This window comes from Passer domesticus, chromosome 5 (genome assembly GCF_036417665.1).
Source record: "Passer domesticus isolate bPasDom1 chromosome 5, bPasDom1.hap1, whole genome shotgun sequence".
In the NCBI taxonomy this organism is placed as follows: Eukaryota; Metazoa; Chordata; class Aves; order Passeriformes; family Passeridae; genus Passer; species Passer domesticus.
The window spans coordinates 38,390,381-38,413,231 of record NC_087478.1 but is presented as its reverse complement, the minus strand read 5'-3'; the positions used below and the strand labels follow the sequence as shown (position 1 = coordinate 38,413,231).

Here is a 22,851-nt window from a genome sequence, read left to right as displayed (position 1 = left end):
CTTTGTCTAGTAGTTAAATTCATAAAGGTTCCTCTCACTGGAAAAAAACTGAATTAGTAAGAAGCACTGTGGTCTCTGAAAGAAATTAGCTCATTACAGATATTCAAAACTCTTTATGATCACTCTTGTGTATTTTCATGTACTTTCAAACGCTAGTTTGTGTGTGTGTTGCTATCACCACCTTGCAATGGTAAAATATTGCTCTTCACTGTCAATTCTTTTAGAAATATCAGTTTCATTTAAAACTAGAGCTTAATCTAAGTACCAGTAGGAAACACAACACTCTGTAAAATTAATACGAACAGGAGTTGTACAAATTTTAACACTGATACCAAGTATCATTGGGGGCATCTTGAGAATCACCTGCATGTTTTGTGAAGAAACCAAATTTCTACCTATGACATGACTTGGTCCTCTGTGAAATTAACATAATGTAGTAAAAGAAAGGACTTAGAGGAAATGAACTGCACAGATATTCTGAGTTGGTTTCAATTCAAGGGGATGTTCCTATGCAGGTAGATGTAGAACGTGACGGGTGCATTGCACACATGCTCTGAGCCAGCTGGCCTGCACCAGCAGGTCTGGAAGCCATGGAGATCCAAGAGCACACTCTGATGCCTGAGTCAAGGAGCTCATCCTAAGAAATAAAAGAGAGGATAAAGTGTGAAAAGAATTTGCAATGTTGACAGGAGGATTTAATCAATATCTTCACCCATGAAGATCCCATGTTGGGCCTGTAGTAGCTTCCAGCACTTCCTGTCTCGGGGGCCTTTATCTCTCCCACAACTTCAGACCTTCTGCTCCACAGATTATCCTCAAGCTCTTCCTTCCTAGAATTTTCAAACTCCTCTATGCTCACATTTTCCCTCATTCAATTTAGTACACATAGTTCCCTACTAGTTTTCTCCAAGAGTCCTTAAGCTTATTCAGTGTATTTGAGAGCTACTCAGTGGTTGTCAACCCACTTATAAAGCATCTTCAAAATGAACTGTTCTATGAAAGGCTTCGTTCCATATTTGCCTGATCCAAGACTTTCCATTGAGAAACTCATGTATCTTCCATTTATATCTGTGATCCTGGAGCTAATTCAGAGAATTACATCAAAAACTACCATGAATTCTTTGTATTACATAGAGAATTGTGTGTCCTAATAATGCTGAGATCCTAAAGAAATGTAAGCATCAGTGACTTACCAAAATGTATGGGTCCCAAAATGTATTTGACAATCTTAGCTTCAGTAATTTCCAAAGGTGACAGAGGAAGTTAATAGCAGAAGGAGAAATTATAGAAGAATGCAAACTGCAAAATAATCCTTGTTTTTTGTAGTAAGTCCCCTATCTTTAATAATATGTTGCAGAAAAATTCTTGTATTTCTGGTTATACTGCACACAATTGTAAATTGTTCCAGTTCTTCAGGCGCATCCTTTCTTCCAGGCCATGCCTTCTCATTTATTCAGTCTCTCTGCATGTCCGTGTTCTATTTAGTCACTCATCAAACTACAGTCCTTAGCCCTGAAAAAAATTGCTTTTATCACCGGTGAACACTAATATGGCTCAATGCTACAGCTTGTCCTCCAAACAGCCTCTGATTTACAGCACTCAAAGGAATTAAAAGTAACAGATCTCTATGTGTACGTACTCTTTCTGTTGGCTTTCTCTCAATCCCTTAGATGGACATAATTTCATTCTAGATTTTCCAGTTGTTACGAGTTGCTACAGTCTAAAAATCATACTGGGGCATCTCAAGGTCCTCTTCCTTTGTTTGTAGTTTGGATCTTTTTTCCATTGACTCATTTGGTCTGCAGGTTTTAATTTTGAGTAAATGAGAATGCAACACTGGGGTGCTGCTTCTTATCAGACCCTTCTTTTCACTTTTCCTGCTCACAGCCTTCCATGCTCCCAACAGCGCAAGTATAACTGTTCAAAGTAATATGTATTTTTCCTTCTATTCACAATATTCTTCTCATAGTTTTTAAGCAATGTTTCTAAATCTGGGGTTAAACTAAGAATAGACTAAACATATCACTCACAAAGTATCATGCTTTCACTTTATTTTTATTTTACTGATGAATACAACGACCAAACTGTCCTATCTTCTTTTAGGTTGTCATTTAATCTTTTCTAGTTATGACTCATACATTAAAAATAGATGATCAATATTTATGTGTATTGAGTGTGTATATGAGCACTGAGTGTGCTCTTATAAGGAGAGACAAGGATGTTCTTTCAGAAGACCTAACCTATTCTGTAGGCAAGTTATTTTTAAAAAATTACATATTTCTGAGTAAGTGAAGATTCTGCTGCTGTGGCAATATTTGATGCATACAGTGTTGGCATTGATTCCACCCACTTCAGACAGAATTACTTATTATAATGTTTATAGGAACACTATACCTAGTTAAAGGCATAGTTTCCTCTTCTTGCTTAAGGCAGTAGAAACCTTTGTACCTCCATTTCTGTTTTAATTTAGCTATCACATTATTAAAGAGACTATGCTTCACTTCTGGAAGCTCTAGAAGCATGTGGATAGATTTTTGATGTAGATTCTCAACAAAGTACTTTGTTTCCTGGCCATGAGCACTATAAACTCAACTGGAACACAATAATAATTGTTAGGTATATTAAAAAAAAAGATAGTAGGAATGAGTCATCTTTCACACTGATTAAAAAACATATATATTTATAGACAACATTTTTTTTCTAGTCGTGGTTATTATGCTGCTTATTTTAACTTGTGGCTGGCAAGCCAGAAAACATATAAAATGGTATTTTTGATGCTATGAGAAGCTCATTTTGTTTTCTGCCCTATGTGCTGGTGAGGACATGCCCACATAGTTTGGCTCATTACCTCTAAGCATGACTGATTCATTTTTGATGTAAAAAATGGCACAACACGGCAAATGAGTCAACTGAAGCTATAATTGAAAGTAGAGCACATGAAAGAATTATTTTGAATGCCCGGATAAATCCACTTGACATTCACTACTCACACCTGACAAAGCTGGCACATACTCTGGTGCTATAAAAGCCTAAGAAATGCAAAAGCCTTTGACACCCTATTTGCTGGAACAAGCAGTGGAAAATACTGTTTCAGAGTGGGAAGGTGAATGGTATGAGATGTGATAAGTTTGGTTTGCTAGTGTTATATCTGTGTTTTATTTAGTGAATTATAGTAAATACAAGCTCCAGAAATTTTTTTTTCTACCACAACCATTTCTGCCTATTTCCAGCATCCTGGAAAATAACCTGAAGTTTGCCCTGGCTGTTTTAATTAAGCAACCTCATAGAATTTACTGTGGTTCTTTATTTTCTCATTCAGCATTACAACAGGAAGGTTATTGAGGACCTGAATCACACAAAATCTTAGGAAATGGAATGAATTTTGATACAAAATCATGACAACACAAAAGCACAGTAACCCTTAACAGAAGATGAGAATCAATATAAATTACCAGTATCTGTAGATTCACAGCAATCTTCTCATCTCAGCTGGGAACTAACAGAGATACTGTCTCAGCAGAAACACAGATGGCTGCTCCAGGAAGGTATTGATCCAGCTTGTCCGAATTCCCAGTCAATGGAGAAAGTGCCTCCGATCACCTGCTGAGGCAGATCCAATTGTTATGGGTTGACCCTGGCTGCACACCAAGTGCCACCCAAGCTGCTCTATTCCTGCCCTGCTCAGCTGGGCCAGGGAGAAAAAATACAACAAAAGACTTCTGGGTTGAGATAAGGGTAGGCAGAGGTCACTCACCCAATATTACCATAGGCAAAACACACTTGATTTGGTAACATTAATTTATTAACAATCAAAACAGAGTACAATGAGACATGAAACAAAATCTTTAAAGAGCTTCTAGCCCTTCCTTCTTCTCAGCCTTAACTTTAATCCCAATTTTCTTCACCTCTTCTTTGCAAGAGGTGTAGGGGGACAGAGAAGAAGGGCTACAGTTGGTTCATCACACTTCTCTGATGCTTCTCTTTCCTCAGGGGCAAGACTCCTCACACTCTTCTCCTACTCTACTGCAGGGTCCCTCCCACGGGACACAGTTCTCCCTGAACATCTCCAGCGTGGGTCCCTCACACAGAGTGCAGTCCTTCAGGACCACACTGCTCCAGCACCGATTCCCCACACAATCACCAGTCCTGCCAGCAAACCTGCTGCAGGACGGGCACACTCTCCATGGTCTACAGGTGGATCTCTGCTGCACTGTGTATCTCTGTGGGTTTCAGGACGACAGCCTGCTTCACCATGGTCAGGCACAGGCTGCAGAGAAATCTCTGCTCCATCTCTGAAGCACCTCCTTCCTCACTGCCGTTTTTACTGACCTTGGTGCCCACAGTGTTACTGATCTTGCATATTCTCACTCCTCTTTCTGGCTGCTGCTGCCCAGCAGTTTTTCCCTCTCTTTAAATCTGTTATCCAGAGGCACTACCACCATTGCTGATGGGCCTTGGCCAGGGGTGGGGCTATCCCAGAGCTAGCTGGAATTGGCTCTGTTGGACATGCGAAAGCTTCTGTCAACTTTTCACAGAAGCCACTCCTGTTTCCATGCAAATCCAATGCACCAATCCATCCAACACAACTACATTATCTTAGAAATTTATACAGTGCAGATGCCATCAATATTGTTTTTTAACCAAATCTCAATATCTGCAGAGCCCTCCTTGTGAGGCAAGTGATCACTCTGTCCAAAGCAGCCTCTTTTAAGTATCAACAGCTAATGTTAAATACGAAGGGAACTATTAAAAAAAAAGAGGGAGAGTCCTGGTAAGTAGATGAACTGCATTGCTACATAAGCCAGAGAATTTTGAAATGGACCAAATTCCTAATTAGGCAGAATTCAGCACATGACTAAATCTGAATGCACACTTAGACAATCCTTATGGAGAGTCATGAGAGAGGTGACATGGTGGCAAAAAGCATTACGAAGAATTTTCTTCCCAATTACACTTCATTGAAACATTCCCATTACAGAGTTACTTCTATCTGTACTCCTTTTTTCATTGTGAATTTCAGAGGCATTATATTTTATTAGATGTACTTATATCCATGCTGACTTTATATGTTAATTATGCAAATAAAAATGTAAAATTGTATTACATCAATCTATGATGTTACTGTGAGAGGTTTTTTTACTGTGATTTACATTTCTTCCATTAGCAGTTCATTATTTTTCACAATGTCTTAATGAGTAGTCTAAATTATTCAGCATTGCAGTAATAATACTAATTTGAATAATACAGCATCATTGTTAGTTATCTTGCAAACTGGCACTGAACTTCTACCTCATACAGGTTTTCAGACCTGTTCATGTCCTTTAACATTCAGCCTGGCTATAATTCTGTAGAAATTATTTAAAATCTCTGGAAATCAGCAAAAGCAGATCAAGATTCAGGTTTTGTCGTAAAGTTTTAGGTAGGTTTGACTGGAAAACGTTTGCCATTAAAGAAACTTATAAATTATACTGAAGCAATCGAAAAAATGCAATTAATGCAGTTCTGAGTACCCTGATCTCAAATATCCTTCCATCTCACAGAATAGCCATTTCTGATTTGAGTGCACAGCCTGTCAAGTTATGCAACAACTTGCCTGAAGGGAAAATCTGAAAGTAATGATTTATCCCTTTAAGCCAATCATGAATTGAAATGAGAAAACAGAAAACCTAATAATCTACTCTTTATTTATGATCAATGTCTAAATCTAGCCAGATAGCTGATTTTTTCTGACTGAGATACCTTGATAGAAATCCTCTCTTATTAGTTGTCCAGAAATTTGTACTCTGTTATGAAGAAAATACCCTTATGTACAACGGAATAGTCAATACCTTAGCAGTTAAAGTTCCTCGGGCATACAAAAGTGCAAAAGTCCTATTTGAAGCAAAGGCTTCATTGCCAAAGTCAGTGTGAAAATCATTGGAGATCTGAACAGGACAACCCTCTTTCAGATTCATTCTATCTGTACTCCTTTAGTGTTTTAGATCCAAAAGAGGCAGGGAGGTATTTTGGTCTCAGTGCACCACGGGTGAGGACTCTAGGCTCTGTGTTATGGCTCTGGCCCAAAGAACACTCGGTTGCAGAATAATGAAGACTGAGATTTTACATTTTCCCATTGATCAACTTAGGACATTTGCCCAAAATACAGGTTCAGGCAGACGAGGAATGTGATCCAAAACCTCTCACCTCAAATGGACTCATAATTGACACAGGCTTTTGCCCAGGAGATTTCTCTCCTATATGCTACATTTGGTGAATAACACATCTGACATAATCTGATAGGACCAGGCTCTGCTCCTCAGAAGTTCATGAGCTGTGCCATCAGTTTTATTTTATTGGCTCTGGGACAGCATCAGTGTTTCGGTAATCTTTTCATCTGCTCACTGACATACAGCCACTGGTGCATAAATCCAAGGTGGAGCTAGGGACTTTGAAATATAAATTAGATCTTAAATATTTTGTAAATCTTGTCCATAAATTGAAATTATTCCTGGGCTTGCAGAGGACAGGGATTTCAGAGTATTTTTTGCCACCTCTCTTTAGATCTTGACAAAAACAATATGAAATCCAATTTTAATCAATGTGAATAGTGTTGCTCTACCAAAATATATTGCAACATAATCTAGAACACATTAAGTTCTATTAAGTTAATATATAGAGGACATATTAAGGCCTTACACTTAATGGACACTTCCTTTTTTGGATCCTTAAATGATCCAAAGGCAGATATAGCCCTGTATACATAATTCTGTTTAAATAATGCAATACAAATTTAGGAAAATGAATTTTTTTCATGTTATATGGCTTTTTGTATGGGAAAGTTGCAGAAATAATAAAAAATTGGGTTTTTATTTCTATTGATAAAGTTGACTTTGTGATGCTTAAGGACATGGTTTATGGGTGGACGGGGAACTGCTATGTCAGTGGCGGGACTCAGTGATCTTAGAGGTCTTTTCCAACCATAACTATCCTGTGATTCTGTAGTTAACCACAGTCTCCCAATACAACGAAATAATAATAACAACAACAATGGGAAATCTCTTAAAGCCTCTGCAAATTACAAAGGGAGGTTTGTTTCAGCCTATCATTTGCTGCTCTCATTCCAAACATCAGAAACGACAACCAAATACATCCAAATAAACCCATTTGTACAATTCATAAAACACTGCAGAAAGGAAGTCAATCTTGAAAGAAATAAGTTTTTCTGTGATTAAAACATCTACTAGTCACTCTGATTTCTATTCCAAATCATTCTCACATCCTGCAAGGAGCTGCTTGGATTTTTTGAACTGCAAATTATCCTAAGATTTATATTTCTTCCAGCTGCATATAAGCATAAACCACATGAAATTCCTTTTTATTTCATCTCTTGCTACTGTGATCAACCTACTGAATAAGATATCCATTCCTGGGTATAATTCTAATGTATACCAACATGAGAGAATAATTTACTTCAACAGATTTAGTAACAGAATTTAAACATAAAATTTATCTCATAACCCATACATTTAATACAGAGATTTTTAAGTAATGAAAAAAATTCTGCATTATAGAGTTAAACATGAAAATATTTTCCTCCTTTGGTCCAGGTATAGCTCCTTCTTTGTTTAGGATTGCTTTAAAAATTTATTCTTAGATCCAGTCTTGTTATAGCCACAACTATTAAGAGTCCTTCATATAATCTAATTTTCTATATTGTTCAGCTAAAGATATAAGATAAAATTTCAAATTTTACAGTGCAAATGTTGCAACAGTGCAAATGTTGTATCTAGACAAGGCCAACTTGTTAAATTCCAGCTGTTAAATATTTATTATTGGTAGTAGCATGACTCAAGGAGATATTGCTTGCTTATAATTCCAACTGAGAACATTTATGCTTTCTCATGCTCCTCCCAGCCATGTCTAACACTGTCCAGTTTTCAAGCAATTCTCATTTGACAAGGGATATTAAGCAGTGACAAGAAATGCAATATCCACAATGTTATTTTTACAGATGTATTTCCATGACCATTTCTTAACAGGTCACAAAATTTGCCTGAATTACAAGTTATTAGTTCACTTATTTATTTCTAAAAATTTCACTTGCTTTTATATTTACTTTTATTGTTCTTGCTGTAATAATATTATTTTTGATAATTTTATTTTAATGAAGATATATTAGTTTCATTGTAATTTGTATTTCCTGTCCTGAAATAATTTTTTTTTCAGCTTTCCCAATTTAAATTCAATTTTTCCTTAGGGAAACTACAGACAGGAAACATTTACATAGGTATTCCAAAGATTAAACCTTTTCCTTAATGCTCTTTCCAAATTTTCTTCAGAACTTGAGATCAAATATTTCCACGTGTCCACAGGGTGGAAAAAGAAATAAAGAACTCTGTAGATGTGTGACTGATGTTGGGTTTAAAGAACAGCATTTTTCATACCTCCAACCTAAGGTTCTATCCTCCTAAGGGAATAAAACATCACAGAACAACAAAGGCTGCATTGTTCTATGACCACAGCCTAACTAAAAAGCTTTTCTTTAGTGCATAGGGAAAAAAAAGTCCAATTTTGAGATGCAAATACTTCATTCACATTAGACTACAGAAAATAAACAATACTAAAACACCTCAGACAAAAATTGAAATGCATCAAACTGTTTCACCTTTGCTATGTACAACCAAATTATCTTGTCTAAAGATATATGATTTTAAAAAGAATGAATTGATACTTTCATGAAGTAAAATATCTTAGCTCAAAGCTCACAACATTTTTATTGCTGGATTAGGAAATAGGCCTTCTCATGTTGTCACACTAACTAGTTTCTTCTTTCATTTGCTACAGTTTTTTCTATTTTTTATTCTTTCTTTTGTCCATTTTTACTTCATGTCGTTTTCAACTGAGCAATTCAATTCTCTATTTTTCATATTCAAACAATTAATCTTCTTTTTCATCCTACTTTTAACCTTGATTTCTGTTACTAGCCCATCCTCTAGTCATGCCCACAGATGCTGACCACATGGAGTCGGTGTCATCCAAGCCGAGTTCTGCAGATGTAGCAACAAGAAAGCTGACACTGCTGTCACCTCAGCCCACGTGAGTACTTGTACAATTCCACTGTATGTATCTGCACAAAACAGGAGATAAAAAAAAGTTAGGAATATTCACAATGGACAGAAAGCCTGTTTGCATTTTTGCAGACATGCTAAGGATGGATTTGGATTGTTTATGATTATTAAAAATCAGCTTTCCTGATCCATTCTAAAAATTTTCTGTTAGTTATGTAACCTTTTATTCCAAAAGATATCATTCTGCAAATTGCTGCAGTTCCTTGTAAGTATAAAAACTTTCTTTACTGATTTGGTCCTTCTGGTGGTGACCAAAATGCCTTCAATGCTATGCTCTAGCATAGTGCATACCATAGCTCATTAAGGAATAATGAATAAAGACGTGTAATTGAAATTGCAATGTCAGTTTAGAAAAATGAAAATGAATAGGCACAACCACATTTCTCACAGGTGCAGCAGAACTCCTCAATTGTGCAAAACAAGTCTGAACTCAATCTTTTGAGCCTGTTCATTCAGGTTTTTGAGCTGAAGAAACTTCTTTCTGTACAGCTGTATTGGGAACTGTTGGGCAGCTCATTTTTGTTTTGGTTTAACTTAAAGGTGGGAGGGGTGTTTTTTTGTTTTTTATTTTCTTACTGAGCTGCATAAACTACTCCACAGAGAAAAATACAATAAGTATCATGTAAAAATTAGAAGTGATAATGAATATTCTGTTTTCCTCTACATAAAAACTCCTAAGCAGACCAACCAACCCAAGCTTCACACAACTAAATCAAATTGCCTCTAAATGAATCAGTTCTAAAGATGCCATTAATCCACAATTGGACTCACTGTCTTCAAGCTGGGTGCCAAAGTAGTTATAGAAAAAGAATGTCCAAACATGGTGCAAAGAAAAGGCAGATGTGATATAACAGTACATGCAAATGAAATTCAAGCCCTGTAGCTGTAAATGTCATCCTGTGTTGAGAAAAATTTTAATATGAAAGATTTGGTTTTCTGCTCTATTTGCTGTTTTGGTGGAGAAGATATAAATACAAGGGGAAGAGATGATTAATTTGTTTGAAAAGTGATATATTCACTGCTTTATTTATTGACCATCCAGAATCCTATCCCACATTTAAATTTCTGCTGACTAGTATTTTACTTTGAGGACAGCTTTGCTGATTTTTAGTCTGGCCCTGATTCTGGGGAGAAAAGTGCCAAGTCCTAGTATTGGACTTGGTTTTGCTTTACCTCAGTGAAGCAGAAGGAAGACAACTGACATGTCATTTGAAAAGGAGTGACGTAAAGTCAGCATGTTTCTTCCTGCTCTTGTTTTACTTGCTGAAGAACCACAAGGGTGTGTTTAGAATTTTGAAAACTGAGAATTCTTTCTTGAATTCTTTTTCCTGAAGGAAGACCATAGCTAGGATCGCTCTCTGCTCCTGCTGCCCTCCCTCTCTCTGTTTTTCTAAATACCAGAGCAACTCCTACTAATGAAGATTCCACACATGTCTACAATGAAGGACATAGCAAAAATGAAAAGGACTTCACAGTAATGCAGATATAACTCAGTCCCACTGTAACCATGGTTTCTTCAGTAAGTACTTTAATTGTTAGTACCTAATTTTAAAAGCAAAGAGGAAAACAGAGGTCTTTCTGATAGTAAGACAGATTTGAATCCAGCATGACAGAATGTCTCACATAAGGCACAAGACTTATGGGAGATATATCACATTGCTCCTTATTGCTAGGACATTCCTGATTTACTAAAAAAAAAATTAATAGCTTGAAAGCATTATATGTCTTTACTGGCTTCTTGATACTTTGTAGAATACTCTGAAATTATGAAGACTGGTTCATGCAGTAAAAAGATAAAATAGAACAAAATACACAGTCTGTAGTATGTTTATTAGTATCATACATGCTCATCAAATATTTTCTTTAATAGAAGTTTTGCTTATTAGGGAATTTTAACTACATTTCTTCCCAAATGGACATTTCATAGCAAGTCATATTAATACATTTGGAAGATTATTTTCCTCTTGAAATTTTATCTGAAACTTGGAACACTCCATTTTTAATCCCCATAGAAAATATCTACTTCAGATATAATGACAAGATTAATTCAATACAGAATTAAAAGTAGAAATCAGTAGAGGAAGTTGTCAGAAGAAAAATAAACAGATATAAATACATCTCTATTTCCTAGGGATATTGACTACAAGATAATCAAACCTAATATAGTAAGAATGCTGAAAATTCAAGCACATGGCAGGAAATAAATTTCTGACATAAAGACTAAAAACACATATATGCAATATTTTATGAATCTGTATTTTTAAAATTCCTATCATAAGTTGCATATAAATTTCATGATTTATGAGTCAACCCTGAAACTCAGGGTAGTAACTGAGTAAGAAAGTTTTCTCTGTTTATGTACATACCAATAAAAGTCATGACAGACCCTACCAAAGTAATGTAAGCATTTGGAAATTCTGTCACAGGAGTTTCTCTTTATCATCTGGAAAACAGATCTGGGCTATGGGACATAGAGCTTATATGAGCCCAGAACAGCTGAAAGACAGATGGACAGACAGAATTAACTCTCTTGATTTTTTAACACTTGCATTTTGAAGGTAGTGTTAAACAACACAAAGATGATGTATCTTCAGGCCAGTCTACTTGCTCTGGAGTTTACTGCTTATGTGGAGAAGTCAGGACAAGGGATTAAAAATTTCTCATGCTATTTTTACCTTCTCCCCTAATTCTCCCACACTGAGCTCACAATTTCAGTCTCATTGGAACTGTTTTCTCCAGGTTTAGAAGTACTAATCCACATGTAAGAGGAAAACAAAACAATATGAAAGAAGACACTTATGTACTCAATGATTTTTTTTTCACAAACATCACTCTAGTTGTCCTTATTCTGTCTCTTTCATCCTCTCTACTCAGAAGTCCTAGTTAAACTACAGGTTTGACATGCCTATCACTTCAAATCCCAGAGTCATAAGATTGCATGAGAACAAGTTTATTTTTAAACAAAATATGAAACTCTCGAGTTCCACGATGCTGCAAAAGAAGTCTTGAAAATGTGGCTAAATGTAACAAATACAGCCATATGTGCAGAAAACCTGAAACTCAAGTTCTGAAATCTGTCACAATGAGATACAGCTGGAGAGGAGAGCACAGACCTCACAGCCCTGTGTTCCCTGCCACACTGTGCTTCTGACAGTGCTCGTACCACAGATGGGCATCCCTGCAGCTCAGTACATTGCCAGCACTCCGGGGACCTCCAGGGACCTAGCGACACCGTGGCAGCAGTGACGGGAGAAGACAAAATGCATCTCCGGAGGTGGAAAGGAGAGAAATGTCCTCAGGCAAATGTGTGTCTTGTCCTCAGAGGGGTCGTTCAGGAGCCAAGACTTGTGCCAAGGCAGCAGAGGGCAGCTGCAGCACCGCGCTGGCCTTGCAGGCTGATGGGCACACCCGGTGACACCTCTCTCGCAACCTATGCTTCTCCCCAACAAAGCTCTGTCACCTCACATGAACCCTCCCTTGAAACAACAGCAAACCAGAAAAGTGATAAAGCTGCATGTACTTCAGTCTCCCATTCTTTAACTTGCTCCCCATTTATGTGGCTCACTATTTAAAGGATTCAGTCTTTGTGTACAGTCAGTATGAAGTTATTTGTAAAAATAATGTGTGGTAAATTGGCAGACAAGCACAGCTTAAAATACAGGCAATCTGTTGAGTGATTTAGGAGAGCTGCCATAAAATTTCATTTCTTATATTATCATATGTTTAGCATTTTATGCAACATAGTACTTCAAGAAAAATTATAAACAACAAAGATTCATTGAAAAGGCCTTGCAGGGAAGAACACATAGGGTGACTGTCAGGGCTGAGTGGGGGCCAAGGGAGAGTCTGGTGCCAGGGCCCATCCCACCTCTAACCAGAAGTGGGCAGCTGGGGGACACCAGTGCAGCCCCAGCCCTGGGCACTGGGCTACAACGTGGGCACACAGCCAGGCAGGGCAGGGCTGTGTGGAGCTGGAGAGCTGCTGATGTGCCACTGGGCAGGGGTGATGGCCCCTGCAGGCTAACACCCCCAGGCAGGGTGAGGGGCAGTCAGGGAGGGGAGAGGGACAGTCAGGAGAGATGGTGCCTTGGGGTTCTTGAACACTCAAGGGATAGACAAATATCTGAAAACAGTCCCATTTTAACTTTAAGGAAGTGAAACCTGTAACTTATGTTCTATAATCCACAGAAAGAAAACTTCATCATATTTTTCCAAGTAGTACTGTGATATGGTGAGTTTATGAAATAACAGGATTCCACTTCTTGCACTGGGCTACAGAAGTTTGTAAATACCTTGTAATATACTTAGAGCTTGAGGGCCCTGGGACCTATTAACAAATGCTGACAACTTTCTACTTAGATTTCCCACTTGTTCAAATTCCATAAACACTCAGAAAACAACAATCATTTTCTACACTCAAGTATTAATATGGGAACAAACATATCAAGATTAAAAAAAAACACGAACAAAAAAGAAAAGCAATCTTTGTTTTTGCAATTGTAATTAAAAATTAAACAGACATAATGAATGATACTTTTGAACACCTAACCGCTATGAAATCCCATCTGCTGAGGCTAAAATCCATGACTATGTATACCAAAATTTCATCCCAGTTCTTTACACCATGTTTATTAACATATTGTTAAGTTCAAAATCTGCAGAACATTTCTCCATGTTTAAGTATATAATTTAGTTTTGATTGGCATTAAGACTCCATTTTTTGGTGTGTTCGTGTATAGGTGTTCCTTCATCAGTAAAATACTTTCTGTGCCAAATTCAATTTTTTTTCCAATAATTTTGTTGACAAGAGTACACTTCAATATTTTTTACTCCATTTGCATCTGTAGCACTAAAATTCCATAGTAGGGAATTTCTCATCTTTCTAAGATCTAATTATACCCACACTACTCTTTAGGCCTGAATTAAGTGTTAGATGAAGATGTATCCTACTGCTTCTGAGAGGAGTCACACAAGAAAATGAGCTATGCATGGAAAGGAAGCTGTGAAGTAAAACAGGGTTTAGTGTAATATCCTAAGAGGGCCATACTGCATCATGGGATGATGACTGCCAGTAAATATTTATTAAATCAGTGGGTGGGAAAAGAGCATCCTATACTTTATCTGTGACCTCTGAACTCTGCTGCTAGTGATAGTCACGGTCTTTTCTCTCTTCTTTGCAGAATGAGTAGCATGATACTCATCTTCTGAACCAGCTTCAATTTAATTTGAAAATAACTGACTAATTGTATTAATCACCCTATGATGATAACGGTTGTTTTTTTCTTCCTGAGAAAGGTAGATAAATGTACTCATTGTTTAGTTACTTCTCTTATCATCCTGTCTGGTGTTTCAAATAATTCCTAGTACAGAGATTATTTTTACTTTAAAATGCATCTTTTTCTTTGCTAATTTTGGATAGTCTTTTCCTATTGCTTGTCAGAGTTTTATATTTTATAATAGTTATTTATGTGTATTAGATTTTATTTGCTTTTATTTCAACAAATGAAGACAAAGAGAAACCAACTATCCAGAAGTAAATGTAGAGTAGCTCTTTAAGAAGATGATTAGCAATCAAAAATAGCTGTTGATAGTCATCTTCAGCTTTCCCGTAATGAAGTAGAAAAATATTCTTGCCAAAATCAAACAAATGCTGAAAAAGTTGGAAGAAAAAAATCTACATGACACAAAGCAGACATGGAGAAGAAGAATGTGAACAACAAAAGATAATTACCTAGGCGTGTGTGAAAATTTAATTCCAAAATGGAACTTCCACTGGTCACACTTTACAGTAAGATTTACTCATTTTCAATACTTTCATAATATTTGTGATTTTGACAAATTTATCTGGTAATTTTCTGGAGATTTTTTATTGTACTGACATTTTGTAGGCTTTTTTCTTCTTTTAACTCTTTTGGGGATCTGTTGCTGAGTGTGTACACAAGTATGTGCATGTGCATGAAATGTGTCAGGTCTTTAGCTGGGATCTGGAATACTGCAAACAAAGTTTTTGTTCACCTTTGCTCTTCTGCTTGTCTTTCCTCCCTTTCTGTTAGCTAATGGTAGGAGAAGTGTGAAGTGCCACATGCATACAGATGTTAAGAAATCTTTGCCATGACAGAAAATAGTTTGAAATGACAAGATAAATTGCTAGCAGCAATAGATATAATTAGCAGAAAATATGGCTCATTTGAAGGATAAAACTTAAAAATATTGCAAATACATACATTTCTCCCTACTACTGAATTTCTAGACTATTACTATTTTTTCTGTTATTTTTTGCAGATATTTGAAAAATGTATAATTAGCATTTTTATATTTTTCATTAAATATAACAAGCATTAACTAGCACTAGAACTTATAGCCAAAAGTAACATATTTGACAATAATATATAGTGCAACATATGCTGTAGAATAGCTTCCATTTGTCTAATGCAAACAATCTAACTTATAAATGGCAAAATAAGGAGTGGGCTCAATATAACTGAGTTCTGGGTAAATTTAAATTTCTAATGTTATGTTTGTAATGGCATTACAAGCAGTCGTAGTTCTTGGTTCATGGGTGGCTGAGTGTCCATGTCACTGTATCCATGCAGAGAAAAGAGCAAAGCCAAGAGCACTGCATTGGTGTGCAGGGGACAGGCTGAAAACCAACAACCCCCTTGCAATGCAGTGAGTGCTGTTTGGACCACACTGTTAAATAAATTTCTGGTTGAAGAACATTTGCATGCCAGTCAATTCAATTTCTCTCTATCTCTCTCTCTACTTTCTTTTGCTTCAGTGTAATTTCATTAACATTTGAGCAAAAAAATCAAATAAAGAAACAAAAAAAACCCAAAAAAACCCAAAAAAAGAAACAAAAAAAACCAACCAAAAAAAACCCAAAGAAAACTCACAATGCAAACCTTAAAAAAGAGTGAAAGAACCAGTAAATGTATATGGTAAATCTAAAAAAATACCTTGGTGGAGAAAGAATTACAATTGTATTTTTACTTCTTTTGTTCTGTAAGCATATGAGTATTTTATTTTTAAAAAATTAATAAATGTTATTTTGCATATATATGAGGAAGATTTCCCAGATGTAACACAGCCCCACAAACAACTCAGCATTCTTTAAAGCTTTTTACACCCAGTAGGAATTAATAACAGCAGATATTGGATTGTAGGGCTGGAATCCCCAGAATGATTGACTTTGTGTACTGACAAAGCAAGGGTTTATTCTGTTAGCAACCAATTATCTTATGAAATTCTTTCCTAGCACCAGAAGTTATCATTCTCTTAACTGCACCAAAGTGGAAGGGGACATGCTTTGGCTACATGTGAATAGTTAAAAGATGCATAGACATTTTAAGGACATTTTTAAGGACATTTTTTAAAGATAAAAACATGATTTTGTAATGAAATTTTTTTTTACTTTCCAGATAATGCATTTAACCTATGGTTTCTTATATCCTATTCTCTCTGATAGTATTGATATTACTTTCAAGTAATTCACAAAGCATTTCTACTAAAATCTGGTTTAACCAGCATCTCTTGTGCATTTTTTACTTCATCTTGTCACAGGCAGGTGGTGTACAATGAATTCTCTTACTTCAGCATGTTTTCTTGTGTGTCTTTGTTTTGGCATCTTTATACACTGCTGCACTCAGCCCAGAAGCTACGAAAGTCCTGTGAGAGTCCTTCATTTTATTTTTTTTTGCTGAGCAAATGAGATTTTTTTTCAATAATGAAGCATTCTTTTATAATAAAAGAACATAACTGTCAACCCCTAAACTTTAATTAATTCAAACTACAGACATGGAATATTTGAAAACATCAAGAATCAGGACTTGTTTTAAAGTTCTCGATCTGTGCATAAAATCTGGAATAAGAAGCGGAGTGTGCATTTTGGCTTTCTCTGGCTAACCTGTCTAGTTGAGAGGAATATTGCACCACAATGCAGTAATGCAGTTTCCTGGTCATTGAAGGATTTTCATCCAGATGGATAGCACTTTAGCAGCAGAGCTGGAAGATGATGAAATTTAGCTAGCTCAAGATATCTGCCTGAGATAGTTACCTGGCAATCCCGTGTGGAAATTCTGATTTGAATAAGGCTTTACCTGGGTTTACTGCCAGCAAGTTTTATTTATTTATATATGAAGGATCCAGGCATGACCTGAAACACCTGTGCAATGCCTCAACATCTTGACTTTCTCACATGGGGAGGTTATTAGTCTTTACCTTCTAAACTTTTTTGTTTGTAATGGTGCAGGAATCTAGGGATGGACAGACTAGTGATGTCAGTTTGTTGTGCTGCTGGCTATGATGGCTGTTTTACTACCAGTGGTGTTATAGATTGGATTGTTTCTTAATGACAAGATCTTTCAGCAGCAGCATAAACATGTGTCATGTTATTCTTTGCTGATTCTTCTGGTCAACCTCTACTTTGTGGTCCTTGAGCTTTGCTTTGGAATTAGTTCTTCCCTTAACTCACACTATGTAATGAAGTGGATTATGAATTAAATTAATTTTAACAAATGCATTATGATCACAAACCTGAAAATGCTTAAAGTATTTTTAACACCGCGATGCACTGTTTCTTGATTAGACTCGCTGTTTTGATAGTCTGCATATTTTACATTTTCATGGATTAAAAGGAAGCTGCATTGCTGAACAGTGTGCATGTAACACAAATTTCTCTTTCACATCTTCATTTTAGCAGCTTTTAAAGACATGACCCATTCAGATCTGTTCCATACCATTGCCAAACCCTAATCTAGGCCACTTGTAAAAAAGCACGAAACCAGACAAAAATTATGCCAGAAACACAAGCAGTTTCATGCCTTCATGCACTCTTTTGCTTGTCTGTATGTTGAAGATAATTAAAATAATAAATAAATTGTATTCTGAGAATCTGATAGCACTGCTCACTGCTCTCAATATAGCTGAATGAGAGTTTCATTTTTTTTCAATTGAAACTGACAAGTTTCAATTTTTATGGTAATTAGGTAAAGTAAAATTTTCTATTACAGCATAAGTATTTCAATAGCAGACTGAATAAAAATGTTTACTCATATCTTATGCCACTTTCATTGCAAGTGACACTTCAGCTGACCAACATGAGACAGAGTGGAAAAAGAACAAAATTACTGTTCTTGAACCCACACTTGAATCACAAAAAAACCCCCTTTCCCCTTCAGTTTCAGGTTGTCAGCTACAACACTATGTGAGTACCTGGGATACTCAAGCAGGTCTTTACCAGCCCTTAGTGTCACCAGAAAATCACACTAAAGGAGAGCAATAAGACCAAAAAATTCCAGTGGCCCAATCAGCCATCCAGTAGATGCCAACTAGAGCCTGCCCTGCAGATCAGACTGAGACAGAAATAAAAACTATCCTTTCCCAGCTAAGTACTTTCATCTGTTCCAAAAGATGCTAACTATGCTATAAAACTCTCATTCTTGTATTTTATTGATCTTTAATTGGCTTTGAATAAATCAAATCTAAGGTAAAGGTATATTCCTCCTTTGAACTTTCTCCCTCCCCATCAAATATCTGCAATGAGACTTTTAATGCTGCCAAGTTGATTTTTGAAACCACATATGGAGTTTGTGTGTGTGTCTGTGTGTGTGTGTGTATGTGAGAGAGAGAGAGAGAGAGAGAGAGAGAAGAAACAGGGTTTATCACAGTCTTCTAGTGAAATGCAGCAATCAAGTTCACATCTGAAATAGGTAAGCAATTTAAAGTGAGGAACTACAGAGGAACCCTTAAAGCCATGATAATATGCAGAGAACCTCTGGGAAATAAGCATGAATGTATTTGTAAAGTACAACTGGAATTCTAACTCAAATTACATTGGAATGTAATTTATTTATGAAATATTACATTTTTCCCAGTCTTAGCCAAGATCTCCCGAACTTTATTTTTGTGCTTCTCTCTTAGTCTTTAATGGCTTGTTTATCAAGGGAAGACTAGCTCTAAACATTGCTGTGTTTTTTGTTTTGGTTTCTCTTTTCTTCCTATGTAACATTTCTAAGTATCTTCCTTTCCCCTTTGAAATACAGACACCTTTTTCAGGCCTTCAACAGGCTGTAGTACCTATTGAAAGGCTTTAAAGTTTGAAATGGTGCATCATTAGTGTGATTCAGGTATGATTGAGGAGTCACTTTCCACTTACTGCGCTGATTTGAATCACGTAAGTTTGCCACCATTACTTGCTCCTCAGTTTGCACTGTTTTCAAAGTAACAGCAAATCTTTTCCAAGCTGGTGTTCACCCCGCTATACAATCAGCTATTCCTCGAGAGCATGGTGGTGTCCTCTTTTACCCTGTTCATAGCAAAGGGTTTCATTATTCTCCACTTTGTTGGAGACAGCAAATGAGAAAGCCCCACGGCAACACTGAGAGAGGGAAGGAAGACAGCTTTCAGATGTGTCTTTCTGACAGAAGATTATGTACTTTTTTAAAAGTAAGCTGGCAAATGGTAAGGAGGACTTCCTAAGGTAACAAAGAATACAGTCTCACTGTACTCTTCCTACCTGTGTTCGCCCACTTATTTTATCAGCTGTGAATTCCAGTTACTCAAACACCTGATGCCAGTACATATATATATAAATACAGAATCTCCCACAGCAACGAGGCATTTCATACTTCTGGGGTTATTAATGGAATTATTAGAAATAATATAATTATTATATATATTTATATAAAAGAAATTGTATTATAATAGATTAACATTATCTATAGAATAGATTAATGCAATATAATAGATAATAGAATTAATATAATGCCTGAAGCTTAGGTAAGCAAAACTATGTTTTGGAGATCCAACAGTCAAATTCCATTCAAGGGGTTTTTAAGCTCATAATTAAATAGTACACTAAACACCTTTCACTACTAAAGTTTCTATGGAATATATTATTATGCTCATACACTCTTGATCAAAACTCTCCACTTAGGAGACCACTTAAGGACCAAAAGATGTCCCTTATTTAGGGAGAATTCCTTTATTATTACCAAGCCCAAATATCTTTCTCCATCCCAGTTTTTGGGGCTTATTCATAGTCCTTCATTTTCCATTCCCTCCTTCTTCCATCTTGTTGTCCTCAAACCCCTAGATGCTTGAAGAGAAGGAGGCTCCTGTTTAAATTGGTGCCACAAAGCACAGGTGCTAATTGGCAGCTCCTGCACTCTGCAGTAACCTCAACGCTGTGACACATGATACTGCAGCTACTTACTCATCTGTGAATCTGCAAGGGAGAAAATAAGGGCAGCAGGTCAACCAGTACAGGTAGCAATGCAAATACCTTGAGTAGCAATAATAATCTTTCTGTGCTGGGTTTTTGCTTTAATGGTTGAAGGTCAGTAGGGAGGATGGGCATGAGGAGCTGAGGGGCCAATAGACTTCCAAAACTATTCTACAAATATTTGTAAATCAAATGGCTGTGAAGGAGGTCTGTCTGCTATACAGCTTGCAAATAATTGCCCCCTCCAGTACATGGAACAGGGACTGGAATATTTTCCAAGGTGAATACTGAAAACAGTCACCTTTGGTGACTATGGACAGATCTCTCACATGTCTGGCAAACACTATATGCAGGAAAATGCTGTTTGAAAGGGGCAATGCCATCAGTAAGCAGGATGTCATCAGTAACACCCATCGTTATCAATATTTATCAATATTTAGAAAAGAGTGATACTTCCATGCATACAGATGTGTTATAAAAAGTAAGTGGTGAGTTCTAGAGAGTCCAAAACTGCAAATCTTGATATTTAATTTCAAAGAAAGGGAAATAAAACTCTTAAACAAATAATGTAAAAAAACTCCATCAGCTATGTCCTCCTTTGAGGCAGTTCATACCAGCCAGCTTGGGTGGTGCCTCCTGAGCATGATTGCTCTCAACGATTGCTTTTTGAATCTCTTACTTCTTCCTTACTTGCCTAACTCAAAGCCAAGATTTGTGATAGTCACGTGGTGGAGGAATCTCATAGACAACAGCTCTTGCCCTCAGCTACAGTGGGATTATCAGGCAACTGCTCTTATGGTTTGTATGCTGATAATTAAGTCAAGATAATGATCTGAAATGACCAAATGAATTGACAAAAAACAACTTGGAATAGTGGCACAGGTGGAGAGGAAGAGTTCTTTTTTTCTCTTTTAACCTATGCATTGCAATGAAAGGCCAAGCTCTGGCAACACACACTGGCACGGCACCAGTATTTCCTTTGCACTTGGATTTGAAATGCCCATGTTGAGAACTCTTCTCAGTTATTTGCCTTACAGTGCGGATGTGCATCCTCCATGCATTTGTATTTCCCACAATACGGTGTCACACCTCCGGTGAAGCCAGTTCAGCAGCAAGCATCACTGAGCACACGCATCACTGAGCACACGCATCACTGAGCACAAGCATCATCTCAGTACGCTGCTGGCTGCGGCTCCCTCCTCTCTCCAGCACATTTCCACAGCACATGAAGGGACTTCAGGCTTCTGAAGTAACACAGTCAATCCTTCACTGATGAAATTCTTCTTTCATGCAGAAGAAATGCAAACAAATACTGAAATATTTTTTGCAAGAACAAAGTTTGAGTAGTTGATACCTGCATATCCTCAGACTGGGCTGAACAAACATCCTCAAGCCGGCTGTGAATACGCCGGCTGGTACTCGTTCATTCACAACGCCAGGTTCCAGGGACACCCACCACTGTCCCACCTCGCCGCCCCTATTTTCCCGGCCGCTGCCGGGCTGCCAGGGGCGCGCCGGGAGGCGCGGGGGCAGCCCCGGAGGCGGCGCCGGGGGGCTCGGGCGCTGCAGCCCCTCCAGCCCCTCCGAGCCGCCCGGGGGCCGCACTGCTGTCGGCGGGGGAATTTTAGGGGCTGGAGGCAGCGCCGCAGAACATCCAGGTCACGCCCTGGTGTCCCCTTTTTATTTTTATTTTTTTTCTTTTGCTTAGGAGTGGGCGTGAGGGAATTAACGCCGAGCGAGCCGCGAAGCAGCGGCAGCAGCATCTGGGGAGCCGCGTGCGTGAGGCAGAGGAGGCAGACGCGATTACTTCAGAATTTATTTAAGGACTGGTGAAAACCACTGCAGCGGCTCCAGGGGAAGTCCCCGCGCCGAGCAGCGCGCCCAGCCCGGCACCGCCGCGCTCCCTCCGCCTCACCCCCGCCCCGGGCACGGGCACGGGCACGGGCACGGGGCGGCTGCCGCGCCCGGCGTCCCCCGATGTCTGATAACAGTCACACGCCCGGACTGTTGAGATTGTGGCAGGTGTTATCCCTGCTTTCTCACGGTCGGATTACCGCAGATGATACGTGTTATTACTCTCTACGGTTAGACGAGATGTTGTGGCGTTTGCCCGAGCTCCTTAAATGACAGGCTGTAGTAGCGTAGCGCTGCCGTGCCCGTCTCGATGCCAGTGTCCCCGGGCGACGCGGGGCTGGCAGCGGCGCCCGGGGCGCGGCCACGTGCCTTGGTGACCGCCGCCCGGGGCTCTCCCGCTCCGGCTCCCGGCTCCCGGCTCCGCACGGCTGACAGCGGGCTTTGCTCGGTGCCAGCCGGGCAGCGACGAGCCGTGGGCAGGGGATTTCTCTCGGTAAAGCAGAAAACCGCGTTAGCTTTTTGATCATGCAGGCAGTCGTGCGTGCGTGTGGACTTCAGTCACGCACAGAGACATAATTAGCCTGGGAGGTATCGAAGAACCAGGGAAGCCAGATACCGCTCAGTTAAGTTTAGCAAAAGATAATAAATAAAAGAAAGATGCTTTCGCCC

General features: G+C 38.2%; 1 long non-coding RNA gene across 1 annotated transcript; it reads right to left on the bottom strand.

Moving 5' to 3' along the window:
• Positions 1 to 367: 367 nt before the first annotated feature.
• Positions 368 to 22,732, bottom strand: LOC135300296 (uncharacterized). The gene is made up of 3 exons (XR_010362150.1): positions 21,683 to 22,732; positions 3,453 to 9,106; positions 368 to 637 (listed from the first exon to the last, which is right to left on the bottom strand). It is a non-coding gene; the product is annotated as an uncharacterized LOC135300296 (long non-coding RNA).
• Positions 22,733 to 22,851: the final 119 nt, after the last annotated feature.